This window comes from Peromyscus maniculatus, chromosome X (genome assembly GCF_049852395.1).
Source record: "Peromyscus maniculatus bairdii isolate BWxNUB_F1_BW_parent chromosome X, HU_Pman_BW_mat_3.1, whole genome shotgun sequence".
Classification (NCBI taxonomy): domain Eukaryota; kingdom Metazoa; phylum Chordata; class Mammalia; order Rodentia; family Cricetidae; genus Peromyscus; species Peromyscus maniculatus.
In genome coordinates, this window is record NC_134875.1 from 94,598,643 (window position 1) to 94,615,218 (window position 16,576).

The 16,576-nt window shown below is 37.8% G+C and overlaps 1 pseudogene; it reads right to left on the reverse strand.

Moving 5' to 3' along the window:
• Nucleotides 1-5,895: 5,895 nt before the first annotated feature.
• On the reverse strand, nucleotides 5,896-9,635 carry LOC102918206 (kinesin-like protein KIF22 pseudogene; annotated as a pseudogene).
• Nucleotides 9,636-16,576: the final 6,941 nt, after the last annotated feature.

Consider the following 16,576-nt stretch of genomic DNA (forward strand, 5'->3'; position numbering starts at 1 on the left):
CATGGGTATGAGCAAGATGAATATTCTGTTCAGATAAATGATAGCAAACAGCATATATTTATTTCCCCAGCTCATTGCCAATGTTGTCTATGTGTTTTCAGGTAGATAGTTGTGACTATGTGAAGAATGACACAGACTGATCTTGCAAGACAATTTGATGTGGAGAAATCACTTACTGAGTGCATTTATGATAACCTACTGTTATTCTCTGAGAAATATCTATTTATTTTGTGATGTGGTCTGAGTTTTTAAATTGAAATAAGACAGCTGTCTCCATTCCTATTTTTCAATTCTTCAAACTAGTCTTTGTAGTTTTCCAAAGATACTGGATTCCTTTCTGTTTATTGTTGAAGTACAAGGAAATGATTTCTGACATACACACTTGTTTCCATGTAATAAAATTGCCAATAGTCTTCAAGTCAGAAAGCCCCAGCAGGAATTGCCATTTTCTGGAAACATTTATAAACTGTACAATCAGATAGAAATGAAAGTAGATTACCATGGTTCTACTATCAGGTGCATTGGAAAATAACTCAAAATAAAATTGGACCTTTTCAAGCTTCTATTTTGACTTGGAAAGTGAATGATGTTCTCAATCCAAACAACATAGTATTACCTCAAAGTTAGTTCAAAGAAGGACTTTGAATGTCTTGGAAATTTCATTTCACAACTTTATATTTGTCCCAGTAAAGGCCACAGGTCCTACACTAGAAGACTAGAAAAAACAGACAAAATGTACTTCATGCCATCATAGGGATCTCCATCAAGACTTCAGTTCATCAAAAGCAGACCTAATGACAACTACAATATCACATCTTCAAAACAGCAATGAGGGAATAATGGTATATGTATGACATGACGGCGTAAGGGGACAATTTGGAGAAGGGAAGGAGGGCAGAAGGATGTAGGAGGGCAGTGGAGAATGAATAAGAATAAAGTATAATAACAAATATATGAAAATTCCACAAGGAAATCCAACATGTTGTATACTAACAACAAATAAACTTTATAGGGAACTAATGTTAATGTGATTTATTAAGGACATATAATCAGGAGAAGGTCCTAAAGAAATGGAGGTATTTTGAAAGGGAAGATAAATAACTGAACAATTATGCACATTTGGGGTAATGTCAGTCTTTGTTTTGTAAATTGCATTTCAAAATTGTCACTAGAGATGATAGAACAAGAGTTTTATATTTTCCCTACTAGACATTATTAGCATACTCCCAATCCTCTCCTTACATGATCAAGACGGATCCACTAGCACAAAATTAGTTCTCAAGAGCAAAATGAGAAGAAAAGTGTGTCACTCAGTCATGGCTGTGCACACTTATCATGCCTGTGTTTGATACTCTGAGGCAGGAGCAGTTCCCCTAGTCCAAGTACAGAGCCTACATGGGGTGCAAGGTGGTTTCCCTGGCTGACTTAGGCTATAGAAAGGGGAGTGGGGGAGAAACATGAAAGGTGCAAGGAATTTCTGGAAAAAGCAAAAGGTGGGATCTTAGGGACTATGAGCATCTACATGAAAAGTGTATGAAATGTACTAATGTATCTCTTAATTCAAAGATCATCAGAATTCTGAGAGAAGTTGCAGTGATTGCAATTCAGATTATACTGATACTGACTGTAGTTTAGATTCTAAATTTAGACAAATAAAACAGGACTTTAACGATCAATATATATTGGTCAGAGTTCTCTAAAGGAACAGAACTGATATCATTACTATGTATTAAAAGGGGATTTATTAGATTGGATTATAGGATACAGTCCAGATAGTTCAACAATAGCTCTGTCTCACACTGGAGAGGATGAATGAAAGGTGGTGGAAATGAGGAATCTCTCCCTCCCCCTAATCAAAACATTTGACCCTCCTGATAAGGAAGTCCACTCCAAGCTAAACCTTACATTCTCAAATAGCTACATGTGTCCATCCAACCACTCACTCTCAGAAAAAGCACAAAAATCCTTTGCCCCAATCCACATTCTTGTCTTCTATAAAACCCTGGCTTCCCCATCCCCACAAGACAAGATCTTCATTCCCTCAGGAAGGTTGCTTGCCCCTCATAATGATAAAAATGATATTTGTTTCATTGAGGTCAGTTTCTGTTTTTTTTTTTTCATTTTCATGTGGCTTCAGTCTCTATCTAAAATTGATAATCTGTCTCAGTCCATAAGACTGGATGGCTCAGCAGTCCCAATCTGGTGCTGTATGCCTGGAAGATTCCTGGATAACTGATATTCTTTGGTGTATGTTGGAATCATGAAGAAGTAGGATTTTAATACCAATAAAGTAATGCCTCAGCAACAGGACAGATGAACTCGTCACTGATGATGAGGGCAAACAGACAAAATACAAAAGCTTCCTTCTTCCATGTCCTTTTATGTGAGCTGCCAACAGAGGGTGTGGCCCAGATTTAAGGTGAGTCTTCTTGCTTGAAATAATATGATTGAGAAAATCCTCACAGGAGTGGTCATACTTGGGATTTAGTTTTTCCAGATGCAGTCCAATTGACAACCAAGATTAATCATAACATGATTTATGCATCTAATTTACTCTTTGCAATCCTATTATTAAATACTGCTAAAGACAACTGTAGATCAACTATAATAACTTGTTCTTGTTTTTCTAAATATGTTACTTTGGTCATGGTTTGGGCTCATTATTAAAGAATTCCCAAGAAATTTGTCCTTTTATGAATATCAAGTCATTTTCAACTTTAAAAATTCTGCACCAATAATTCAAAACGAGATAAAACATTTACCAAAACACTTTTTAAAGGTCAATGTGTCTGTCATCAATTAATTCTAAATCAATATTAAGTTTTGGGCCTTTTGAGTGATGGCTTCAAACATAATAAAAATACTAAAACATTCTGATAGCAAAAGTATTCAAATTCGTGACAATCATCATCTTAACATCTCATATTTATTTATTGTAATGATGATGGTATTGAGGTTTCCATGTAGTGCCTATGTCCTACCTGCCAGAGGATTATGAACATGTTTTTTACCCAGAGCTTATTCCAATCACATTACTTCATAAGACAATCACAGATTTATTCAGATAGCCATTTTCCCACAACCATAATACTCAGCAAAATAGAGGCCAATTTGTTTACAAATTATTAGATGACCTAATATAACCATTAAGACATAGTGGAAAGTCAGATTTTCAACAAAAATCTTTGTCTTTCCTTCTCTGCTGGATAGTTTTATGTTAACACAATCTGTCATAAAACTGAGAGGAGGGAACTTCAATTAAGAAAATACTTCCAAATTTAATACCTTTATGGTACTCCTGAATGTGTAAATGACTGGGTCTCTGATTTTTCTGCCTTCTCATGAGGATCTTTTTCTTCTGCCAGTTTGCCTTGTCCAACTTCAATGTGATGGTCTTTGTTTTATCATATTATATTTTATTTTGTTATTTTAAAAAGAATAGGAGGAAAAGATTTAAAAAAAATAAGAATATACCTCCAAAAGATTGGGTTGCAGGCAGGCTTGTAGTGAATTTTCTTAATTGATGATTGATGTGGGAGGGCCCATCCCATTGAGGGTAGCGTCATCCCTGGGCATGTGGTCTTGGGCTATAAGAAAGCAGGATATACAAGCTCTGTAAATTAAGCCAGTAAGCAGCACCCCTCCATGGCCTCTGCATCAGTTCCTGCCTCCAGGATCCTGCCCTCTTTAAGTTCCTGTCCTGACTTCCTTCAGTGCAATTAAATAGAAGTATAAGCCAAATAAACATCTTCCCAAAGTAGTTTTTGTCATAGTTTTTCAACATAGCAATGGTAACCATAACTAAGACACTCTCCTAGAACAGCAAGAAAAGCATCTCTTCTTTCACTGGATATTGTGTTGTCTAGATTATTATAACTACATATCTCAAAATGTCACCAACTTTGTAGGATGCATGTAAAAAAATTTTTAAGGAGCTCAGTTTCTGAGGACATCACTCAACTATTTAAACTCATAACTCAAAACTCTCCTTTATTTTTCTACTTTGTGATATTTAAAAACATACATGCATTTATATTCTAATCCAATGTGAGTCAGAGATTGTCTCACTGTGTATGAAAGCATTTACCTGATAGACTACTGGATCCCATAAGTAGAGATAGATCTTTGTTCACAAGACATACCTCACAAAGTCAGTGGAGATGCTTTTCAGTATCGTTCAATTATTTAGTCAGGGGAAAGGAAAGTATCCTGAAAGCTGTTATATAACCAGTTTAACTCTGCTTATTTCTATTTTGTAACAACTTTCAGGTGTTATTTCTGATGCTGTCTTTTGAAATATATTATGTCATTCTTCTCCTTCCTTTAGAACTTCTGAATTGATTTATAATTGTCATGTTTAGTTAGTTCAGTACGGAATGAGCAGATAGAGTGTAAATAATAAATACTCACTACCATTATGTATACTCTAATCTTGTGCTTAATTTATATTAACATGTGTCAAACATAATTTTCAAACAAAAACTTCAAAAGTTTATATATATATATATATATATATATATATATATATATATATATATTTCAAAAGTTAAGCCTATGTTGTATAAGTAACCTAGAATTTTTAGGAGAAATGGATATTGAGTATCTCAAGACAAAGGGAAATCCATTTCTTGGTTCTATTCCCATTAAATGTGGGTAGGAGCCTCTTTGAAACTCTTGGCTCAATATATGACATGATAGGATTTTATTAGGTAATACTAGTAATGAGTAAGTAGATAATTAGAAATTGAATTTAAAGAAAAATAATTGTGTTTTAAAATTAATGTAGTGTTATTTGTTAAGTCAACAACTTTAGTTAATTAGTAAACATCAAACAGTGTAATCAAGATTGTGTTATAGGAGCTGGAGACATTGCTTAGTAGTTAAGAGCATATACTGCCTTTGTAGAGGACACAAGTTTGGCTTCAGCACCCACATGAGGTGGTTCATAATCGCCTGTAAGTGCATCTCTACAGAATCCACTACCCTATTCTCCTCAGGCCTCATTGGGCACCTGAAATCACATGCATATACTCATACAATGTACACACATGCACATAGACACACATATACACATCATTGAAAATAAAATAAATACTTTTAAAGGCTATCTCATAATTTTCCATGGAAAGCCATAGAGATATATCAAATCAAAGAAAACATGTGAACAAGATATTGGATATGGGACTGGAGATATTGTTCAGTGGTTAAGAACACAGGCTGTTCTTCCAGACTACCTTTGTTCAGTTCCCAGAACCCACATGGTAGCTCACAAATACATATAAAACCACTTCCAGAGGATTGGATACATACTTCTCTTCTCTGCTGGTGCCAGGCATGTTTGTGGTATACAGACATACATGCAAGCAAAAAGCACCCATAACATAAAACAATAAAAAAGTAAAGATATTGGACATGCATATTACTTTCTTTTTTGTTATTGGTTTTGTTTTTCTGGGACAAAGGTTTCATAATGTTGTCTTGTCTGTCCTGGAACTCACTTTGTAGACCAGGCTGACCTTGATCTCATAGAGATCTACCTGCCTCTGCCTTGTGAGTGCTGGGACCAAAGGTGTGCACCACCACATCTAGTGCATATTTCTTTGATAAACTACTTGATACCATTACCATTAAATTAAGCACTCATTTTCTAGTCACGGAAGAATAGAAAAAAACAGTAACTATAAAACTGTTTAAAATAAAATTATATTACATTGCTTCAAATAGTTATGAAATTTTTTATCAATTTAAAGTTTGTAAATTAGAATTATCCTAATATATCAGATATTGGTAGCATATATACAATTTTATGAATCTAAGATAGTTGCAATTTTGAAGACAGAATGTTTTTTTGTTTTTTTTTAATGGAATAAAAACCGTATTTACACGAACACATCATTATACAAGGGTTTTAAAAGAAAAAGGTAGTGTTAAGAGCTGGTAATCAGGAGGGTACAGAGTGCTGGCCTTCAGGAAAGACTCCACCTGCTTTCCAGAAATGCCTTCCACCTGTTCCAAGTCCTCCACCTTGCTGAAGGGGCCATGGATCTCCCTCCAGACCATGATGAGTTGGGCCTTCTTCTGGCCAATGAGCTGCAGGCTGCGAAGATCTCGGGCTGAGCCTTCATTCAGCAGATCCAATAATTTTTTGCTCCCAGCAGTCCTCAGCCTTTTCCACAGGACACATGTGATGGCTCCAGCTTTCTTTTGTGGTCTTTCTTCAGAATATGGATCTTTGACTCTGCCTGCTTCTGAATTATCTCCAGAGGCATCACCACAGCCCTTTTCAGGGGCTTTGGGGTTGGGCCTGGACAAGAAGCGAGGGGCTGGGGAGTTGCTAGGAAGTTCTCTTTCTCCTTTGGATCCAGCACCTCCTGGGCCAGAACCTTGGCCTCTAGCTCTTTTTGTTTCATTTTAAGCCTCTCAATCTCCAAGTCCTTTTCCTCCTCTTTCTTAATGAGTACCATTCACTATCACTTTGGGGTATTCAGTAGAGGTTCCCTTGGCTCCACTGGGAGCCCAGCAAACGATCCAAGCTCAGGAGGTTCTCCAACATGGCTGGGTCCATATTACTTAGTTTCTGTAAGAAGCTTAGTTTCTGGGAGGCAGAAGCTGGAGCTGCTATAGACTCAGGGCTCTCAGTTGATTCTTCTTCAGGGCCTTTGGCTTTCTTTGCCTCTGATGGGCCTAACAGTTCTTTCTGCAGCAGCTTAACAGGTGCCAAGGTATGAGGCTGTAGACTCTCATTGGTGAAAGGCCGGTTAATCACCTCCTTGGACCTAGCAGTGAAGTTCAATGCTGAGACTGTATCCTAGTAAAAATGTCTTTCAGGAGCAATGTTGGCAATAATGATGCTGTGAGCTGAGCCACCCAGAGAGTCCTGCAATAAGCGAGTGAGCTTGCTGTCCCGGTATGGTATGCGAGGGAGGCCCTGGTTTAATGCATACACCACTTTGCCCAGTACAAAGAGGGAGGTGTTGATGGCTCCACTCTCTTTGAGCCGAATGCCCTGGTTGCCTGTGTGACGGTTGTCCTCGGAACCAGCCAAATCAATAAGGTAGAGTTTTCCTTCCCTCTGGCGAAATGGAGCCAAACATTCCCGCTGACCCACCTTGACCAGGAGTACTGCATGACTACACAAAGAGCGCTGGTTAATCTGGGTGGCTCCTACAACACGATTTTTTACTGGCTGAGAGGAAGTGCTGCTCAAAGTCCAAGAGTAGGTTTCGTACAGCCCATCCTAAGGCACTTGCTGGAAGGGCAGAATGCCAGTGTGCTTGTCTATGAGCCTTTTGGGGTAGGGAAGACACACACAATGCTAGGCAGCCCAGAAAAACCTGGAGTGATTCCCAGAGCTCTCATAGACCTCCTGCAGCTTACAAGGGAAGACAATGCAGGGGGCTGGCCATGGGACCTTTCTGTCACTATGTCCTTTTTAGAGAGCTAACAGGAAAAGGTATTAGACCTCTTGGATCCCGCATCAGGAGACCTAGCGATCCAAGAAGACTGTCGAGGAAACATCCTGATTCCCAGCCTCACAGAATTTCTTTTGTAGGCAGAAGCTTTGTGTAAATAAAAACAAAAAAGTGATGTGACTATATATCAATAATGGCACATATGTAGAGTTGATAAATGTTTATCCAAACAAAAATAAAGTCTTATATACAACTACAATGATTGTAATATCAGTAGAAAATTAAATTTATATGAATAGTTTTCAAATTTTTATGTAACTATGTTCATATTGTGAATGAAAATTATTTTTTATTTTATTCTAATATGTATAGCTATTACATTAATTTTTTCGTTTTTAAAAACTTTTCTATTTTTTATTTCATACAATAAAATGCTATTCTACCAAAGAGAAACAAGACTCAATATAATTATTTTGATATCTGTTCTAGTTACTTTCATTGTTGTTGATCAAAAGTTAATAAATTGTACACTTAATGCATAGATCTTAGGAAGGATGATTTGATTTTGGCTCACAGTTTTAGGGCACAGTCCATGATGGTTAGGAAGTCATGAAGAACAGAGCATGAGGCAGCTGGTCACAATGCATCCAAAGTCAGGCATAAAAGAGCAATGAATGCTGAGGGTTCAGCTGCTTTCTCCTTTTTATTCAGTGTACGGTTTCAGCCCATGGAAAGGTACAAAATATATTTGTGATAGATCTCCCTACTTCAGTTAGTCCAATCTGGAAACACCTTTACAGGTATACTCAAAGCTATGCCTCCTAGGTGATTCTAAACCTTGCTAAGTTGACAACCAGCATTAACAATCATACTGTCCAAGTCTAAAATAGGCATATTCTTGTCACTGTGACAGAACCAGCATAGTCTATAAACCAACACTATTGTCACAAGTGTGAGAACTACCTTCTCATCCATTAATTTAATCAATATACAAGTCTTGACATTTCCATGCAACTGTAGGTACCACTTTCTATGCTATTCTCTTCTTCCAGAGGACATTATTTCTTAAGTCATCATATTAGTTTTACCATTTAAGGATATCTGTAAATATGCCAATACATCATGACTTTGTTTATGCTTCAATCTTCTGGCCGAAACTCTTCTCAATGTAATTTTGTAAACTAAATCTGATCCATTTCACTGAAATTATCAGACTGATTGCTGTGACCGGTTCTGACCTCAGTAAGAGGCTATAGAAGTTTTCAGTGTTGGATTCAATTACTTAGGAGCTCTGATTTCAGCCACCTAAGGAAAGCAGATCCCAGGGAATCGCTTATGATTACCCCCTTCCTTTCTCATAGCTAATTGCTCCTCATCACTTTTATTCTCTATTTTCCCTGCTGTTTTTAAATTGTAGAGATCATGCACCATTAAGCCAGGAAATTTTAAATTATTCTTAGAATTTTTTTCCTGAAAATGTATAGGAAGTTTTAAATACTTGAAGGCTATAATCTTTCAAAAGAATCAAACTATCAAGAAAATAAACAGTTGTCAAAAACCCTGTCTAGGCAGACCAATTTAGTAAGTTTTTCAGTTCTATCAATGTAAGCATCATGTGTGTTTTATGGATGTTTATTCTTTCTTTGTTTATAAAAATGTCAGCCATAAAGGTGCCAATAATTTTTAATGAATTGGGGCATAAATAAATCTTAGTACATTCACCCGCATAACACTTGGTTGTTGCCTCAGTCTGATCTGTTAGACTTAGTATGAAATTATCTCCAGTTTTTAATTATTTCCTAGGCATAATAGAAGCTGTTTTTTTTTTCTGATTTCTTACTGTGTTTAAGGACTCTTAAGTTAATTTGACTGCTGTCATATCAAGGGAGCAACAAATGGCCCTACCGAAATCCAAAGAATGGACTCGGAAATGTGGAGTACATCAGAAATGAGACTTAGTGATGGTGCAGTCAGTGAGCTCCTGTGAGTCCAAGTTTGTTATTTCTCTGGGTTCCCTCATGATGATCTAGAACGCCCTTTCTCTCTTCAACAGGATTCCCTGTGCTTGGCCCAGTGCTTGGTTATGGATCGCTGCATCTGCTTCTATCAGTTACTGGATGAAGGCTCTCTGATGACATTCAGGGTAATCACCGATCTGATTACCTGGGTAGGCCAGTTCAGACATCCTCTGCGCTATTGCTAAGGAGTCTTACCTGGGGTCATCCTTGTGGATTCCCGGAAGCTTCCCTGATATCAGGTTTTCCCCTAACCCAGTATTGTCACCCCTCTCAAGACATCTCTTTCCTTACGCTTCTCCTCCATCTAGCTTCCAACCCTCCCAACCTGATACCTCATGTTCCCATGCCCACCCCTTAGCCCTAGTTTACCCAGGAGATCTCTTCTATTTCCCCTTCACACCAGTAGCACAGACAGTGAAATTGAAATTAATAAATGGGACCTCATGAAGATAAGAAGACAAAATGGTAGCATAGGGAAAGATCTTTACCAACCCACTATCTGATAGAGGGCTGATCTCCAAATATATATAAAGAACTCAAGAAACTAGGCAGCAAAATACCAAACAATCCAATAAAAAAATGGGATAAAGATCTAAACAGAGAATTCTTGGCAGAAGAATCCCAAATGGCTGAAAGACATTTAAAGAATTTTCAACATCCTTAGTCATCAGGGAAATTCAAATCAAAATGACTCTGAGATACCATCTTACACATGTCAAAATGACTAAGATAAAACACTGCTTACAGCTTATGTTAGAGAGGATGAGGAGCAAGGGGAACACTCCTCCACTGTTGGTGGGAGTGCAAACTTGTACAGCTACTTTGGAAATCAGTATTGTGACTTCTCAAAAAATTGAGAATTATTCTACATCAAAACCCAATGATACCACTCCTGGGCATATACTCAAGGGATGCTCAATCATACCACAAGGAAACTTGTTCAGTTATGTTCATAGTAGCATTATTCATAACAGCCATAACCTGGAAACAACCTAGATGCCCCTCAACTGAATAATGGAAAAAGAAAAGGTGGTACATATGCACAATAGAGTATTACTCAGCTGTAAAAAAAAAACAATGACATCATGAAATTTACAGGCAGTGGATAGAACTAGAAAATATCATCCTGAGTGAGGTAACCCAGACTCAGAAGGACAAACATGGTGTGTACTCATTCAAAAGTGGATACTAGATGTAAAGCAAAGGATAATCAAAAACTAGTTGTTAATAAAACTTAATGACTATATGGTATCTCTCAGTGGTTGAATATTGATTCTGAGCTTATTCTTAGCTCTATCTTCTCTATCTTTTTCTTCTCTATTCTTTGTCCCCTGTTTATAGACTTTGATTGATATATTGAATTTGATTAAAAGCATCATAACAGAGTTTAAGACACGCTACTTTTAAGAAAATTTTCCATTTTAAGTATACTAACATGGATAGATAATTTGCTCTCAAGGGACAATAACTTCATTTCAGAGGATCCAACACCCTCTTCTGGCCTCTGTGGGCACCCTTACACATGCAATATACACTCATACACACACACACACACACACACACACACACACACACACACACACAGAAAGAGAGAGAGAGAGAGAGAGAGAGAGAGAGAGAGAGAGAGAGAGAGAGAGAGAATAAAAATAAAGTCTTAAGAAAAATAAATTCCTAAATAATTGTGAAGTCTCAGGACTATCAAACAAATTAAGATAGATAAAAATGTCACTCATATGTCTAAGAATGTACTGAAAAGTAAAAATCTGTGGTATTTTCTTTGTTCAGGTTTCTATTGCTGTGAAGAGAAACCACAACCAAGAAAACTCTTATAAAAATCATTTAATTTGGGTAGGAGGAGCTAACAATTTCAGAGGTTTTGTCCATTATTTCCATGGCAGGACATGGCAGCCAGCAGGCAGACATGGTGCTGGAGAAGGAACTAAGAGTTCTACATCTTGATCCACAGGAAACAAGAAGCAACTGTCTGTGACACTAACCATATCTCAAGCATAGGAGATCTCAAAGCCTACCTCCACAGTGACACAATTCCTCCAACAAGACCACTCCTAACCCAATAAAGACTCATGTCCTAATAGTTCCACTCCCTTTGCAGGCTATTTTCAAACCACCATAAACATATTTTGATAGGGACAATAAAATCTCAGCTTTTACTGTAAAACAATCATTCCCAAACTTCTTAATGCTGCAATCTTTTAATACAGTTCTTCATGTTGTGGTGACCCCCAACCATAAATTATTTTATTGCTAATACATAATGGTAATTTTGTCACTGTTATGAAATATAATGTAAATATCTGATATTCAGGTAATCTGATATATGACCCCCAAAGGGGTCACAACCCACAGATTGAGAATTGCTGTTCTAAAATGATGTGAACTTATACTAAATAACATTTTTTAAAAAACTGATGGCTTTACTGGTCATGAGTGGGAACAATGAAGGGCGACAGTCGAGGGAAAGAGTGGGAGATACTAGCTGGATCAAGAAAAGAGAGGGAGAACAAGGAATAGGAGACCATGGTAAATGAAGACCACATGAGAAGGTGAGAAGGGGAGGAAGCAGAGAGTTAGGGAGGCCCACGGAGATCCACAAAGATACCCCCTCAAAAGACTGCTGGCAATGGTCGCGAGACGGCAGGAACTGACCTACTCTGGTGATGGGATGGCCAGACACCCAGATAGTGGTGCCATAAACCCCATCCAAGGACTGGGGAATCTGAAGGCAGACATCCACGGCTGGGCCCCTGGTGGAGCACTGGGAGTCTAATTAGTGAGTAAGAAGAGGGTTTATATGAGCGAGAATTGTTGAAGCCAAGGTTGGATAAAGCACCGGGACAAATAACCAAATGAATGGAAGCACAGGATCTATGAACCAAAGGCTGAGGGGCCCCCAACTGGATCAGGCCACCTGAACGGGTGAGACAGTCATTTGGCTTGATCTGTTTGGGAGGCAGCTGTGCATTGGTGCCAGGTCCTGGGCTCGTTGCATGAGCTGGCTGTTTGAATCCTGGGACTTATGCAGGGACACTTGGCTCGGTCTGGGAGGGGGGAATGGACCTACCTGGACTGAGTCTACCAGGTCAACCCCGGTCCTCGGGGGAGACCTTGATCTGGAGGAGGTGGGAATGGGGGGTGGGCTGGGGGAGGGGTGGGCGAGAGGGGGAGAACAGGGGATTCTGTGGCTATTATGTTGAACTGAATGGTGTTGTAAAATAATAATAATAATAATAAAAAAAAACCAAAAAAAAAAACCCAAAAAAAAAACAAAAAAAAACTGATGGCTTTAAAGATGTTATTAACAATTCTTAGTTTTTGCTATGAGAAAATGCTTATAAAAATACATATATATATAGTTATATTATATACTTTTCTTTGGTGGATATGGTTTACAACTTCAGAGGTAGAGCCTATAACAGTGAGAGAGTCATGGCAGTGTCCTGCTAAGATTGCGGAGACCCCCAAAAGGCCACCCTGGAGACAAAATACCATATGGAAAAGCAAAGTGCCTTTAGTCAAGCAAGCCAGAGCTTGGACCCTTCATGTGTTGTATGCAGTCTTATGATTGGAGAGTGCTAAGCCCTGTAAGGGTGGGGATTTTATCATAGTAGAAGTTGGGGGTGAGAGGATTACCAGGGTTCAAGACCCTGATTGCCTAGGGATTTCTTGGGAAAGGGGAAATTGGTGTGTGCTTTGTCTAAAGGACACCTGGTGATATTTTATAATGGTTGAAACAGAACATTTGAAATGTTGGGTATTTCCCCTTAGATGCTGGCTCTTCCTGGGTGGGTCAGCTTATAGCTTTTCCTGGGGACTGAGTGGAACCTGTCAGTAAGTCTGTCATGACAGTTATGTGGTCAAGCTGTTTTGGGCCCCCACAGCAAGCAGCAGCAGATAACCAGAGCTGGAAGCTAAACAATCACATTTTCATCCACATTCAGGAGACAGAGAATGAACTGACAATGATGTGAGGCTATAAACTTTGAATGCCTCTCTATAGTTGTTTGAATAAGAATATCATCCATAGGCTCATAGATTTGAATGCTTAATCATTGGGGAGTGGAATTATTTGTAAGGAATAGGAAGTGTGGCCTTGTTGAATGAAGTGTGTCACAGGAGGTGGTCACCCATGCCAATCCCAGAGTAACTCTCTTGGTCGGGATCAGGATATAGCTCTCAGCTACTTTTACAGCACCTTTTTTTGCCTGTGTGTATCCATGCTTACTACTATGATGATAACAGACTAAACCTCTGAAACTGTAAACAATTCCTCAATTAAATGCTTTGTTTTATAGGAGTTTTGGTGTCTCTTCACAGCAATAGAACACTAAGACACTTCCCCAATGACATACTTCCTCAAGCAAGGCTATACCTCTCAAAAGTTCTATAACTTCCCAAAACAGAACCATCAGCTAGGGAACACATGTTGCAATACATAAGCCTATGGGGGGGAGTATTGATACTAATTCCAAAATGAGGGCATCAACAGGTAAGGAGCACTGAAAAAAATGAATAAAGTTAATTTCTCTACAAATTCTTTGCTAATGCACTACTAAATGTAATATAGAAAGCAAAATCCATTAGTTTATAAGCCAAAATATCTAACAAAAGGAGAAATGGCACAGTGTAATTTTAAAAAGTCTAGCTCTATTTAAAAATTATATAGTTATTGTATTGCTCTATGAAATGCAATGGTCTAATCAGCCAAAAATTTTATTTTAACTATATGGACAGTATGCCTCTTTATATTTTATTATGGTCATCTGAAAAACATAAAGTTTTAGCCTACTTTGAGTATAAGAGAATTAAATACCACAGTGCGAGTGTAGCTTGTTTTATGTATCTAACACTGAAGATTGTGATCAGCTCTGGCATTTGTGTTTTTGATCTTAGCCATTCTGACAGGTATAAGATAGAATCTCAGAATCATTTCAATTTGCATTTCTCTGATGGCTAAGGATGTTGAATATTTGTCTTTCTTTTTCAGCCATCTGAGATTCCTCTATTAAGAATTATCTGTTTATATTTGTACCCCATTTTTAAATTGGATTATTTGGTTTGTTGAAGTCTCATTTCTGAGTTCTTTATATATTTTGAATATTAGCCCTTTATCAGAGGTAGAGTTGGTGAAAATCTTTTCCCATTCTGTAGGCTGCAATTTTGTCTTATTGACAATTTTGTTTGCTTTACAAATGCTGTTACAGAAACACTCCATGTTCTATCAGTATAAGTTTTCTATCTAAATAATTTTTTCACTCTCATCAATAAGGAAAATTTAGGTGAAACTAAACATAGCAAAGATCATAGGAGCATGTAGCCCAGGCGTTGATCGTATGAAAATCTGCCAGTTCTCTCATTTTGTCCTCGAATATGCTGTGATTGGAAGCGTGAGCTGCCTTGCCTGGCTCCCATGAGTGTTAGTTAACAGAATTCAGCCAACAAGAACCTGTGTGAATTCAATCCAATGCTTTAAAAAGGATGAGGGCTTCGTGCCTTTGAACTCTTAGAAAACTGGAGCCAATTCACAAAATAACTGATCATCCTGATGAAGTGACCAGAAGAGAGTTTGAGCTCTAGGCCACTTAACTAACCCCTGGTACGCTAACAGAGATAGAGCAGGAGAACCCGACTGCAGTCATAAGCCTACAGAGTTCTGACTGAACAGAACTGTTTCTTGTCTGCTCTTTTGTGTCCAGAAGCCATCGTTTTTTGGAAGTAATTTCTTATTTATCAATCACACCTTTTAAGGGATTCTATCAGCAAGTAAGAACAGCAACCGATTAATGGAACCTTGTAAAATTAAAAAAAAAAAAAGTTTCTATATAGCAAAGGAATCAGTTATCATGTAGAAAAACAACTCATAGAGAGGGAGAGAACTTTCGCCAGTTTATACATTTGACAAAGGATTAATATCCAGAATATAAAAAAAAAAACCACACAACACTGATTAAAAAACCAAAGAACCAAGTGGTTAAGTACACTTACTGCTCTTGCAGAGGTCCAAGGTTTAATTCCCAGCACCCACAGGGCGGCTTGCAGCCATCTGTAACTCCAATTCCAAGGGGACTCAATGCCTTCCTCTGACCTCTGAGGGCACTGGGCATGGTGCTGTCTTCTGACCTCTGTGGCAACAGTCACTGTACATGGCATGCACACAGATGCAGCCAAATATACTCATTCATATGAAATAATAAAACAAATAAATCTTAAAAAAACAAAAAACAGAAAACAAAGGTCTCAGTGAAAGAATGGGCTAAAGAACTTAACAGAAAGTTTCCAAACAAAGAAATACAAAACGTCTAATAATTATTTTTTTAAAGTGTTCAACAACCTTAGCCATCACAGAAGGGCAAAATAAAACTACATTGAAATTTCAAAAAACAAAAACAAAAACCAAAAAACTGTCACAAAGACTATGTTGGTCAGGAAAAGCTTTAATTGATCGACAGTTACAGTCTGTCATTGGGAACCCAGGGCATGAACTCAGGCAGGAGCAAAGGCAGAGACAATGAAAAAGCAGTGCCCACTGGCTTACTTCCTCTGGATTGCACATCTAGATTTTTGGTACAGTCAATAGAAACATATGGATTGCAATGGGTTGGACCCTTCTACATAAAATTGTGATCAAGAAAATGCCCCACAGACACGCCCAGAGACCAATCTGATGGGCAATTCCTCAGTTGATGTTTCCTCTTCCCAGGTGTGTCAACTTGATAACTGAAGCTAATTATGACAGTAGACTAGCATGTTAGTGTTTTTATTTTGGCCTTAGATGGTATAGGTGAGAAATTGTTTTTGTTTGAAGCAAAGGAATACTGTAACCAGACAGCCTAAAAATGAATAAAGCACAAAATAGGAAAACAATTGATACAGTGGGGGTTTGTTGTTCTCAGTAACTTTAAGTTCCAATTCAGTGGGTTCATTTTTACATGGTTTTGGCATCCAGTAAATATTAGGCCTTAATGATTATACCGTCTTGAAATTCCATCCATTACTAACTGCTATAGCCATTATATCCTCCTGATTTTCTAATTGACTTTTCATCTATAGATTTTTGTATGTTTTTCTCCTTGTGTTAAGGAAAATAATGATATATAAAGCTCTTATGGAATACTGTTTTTCCTTTCT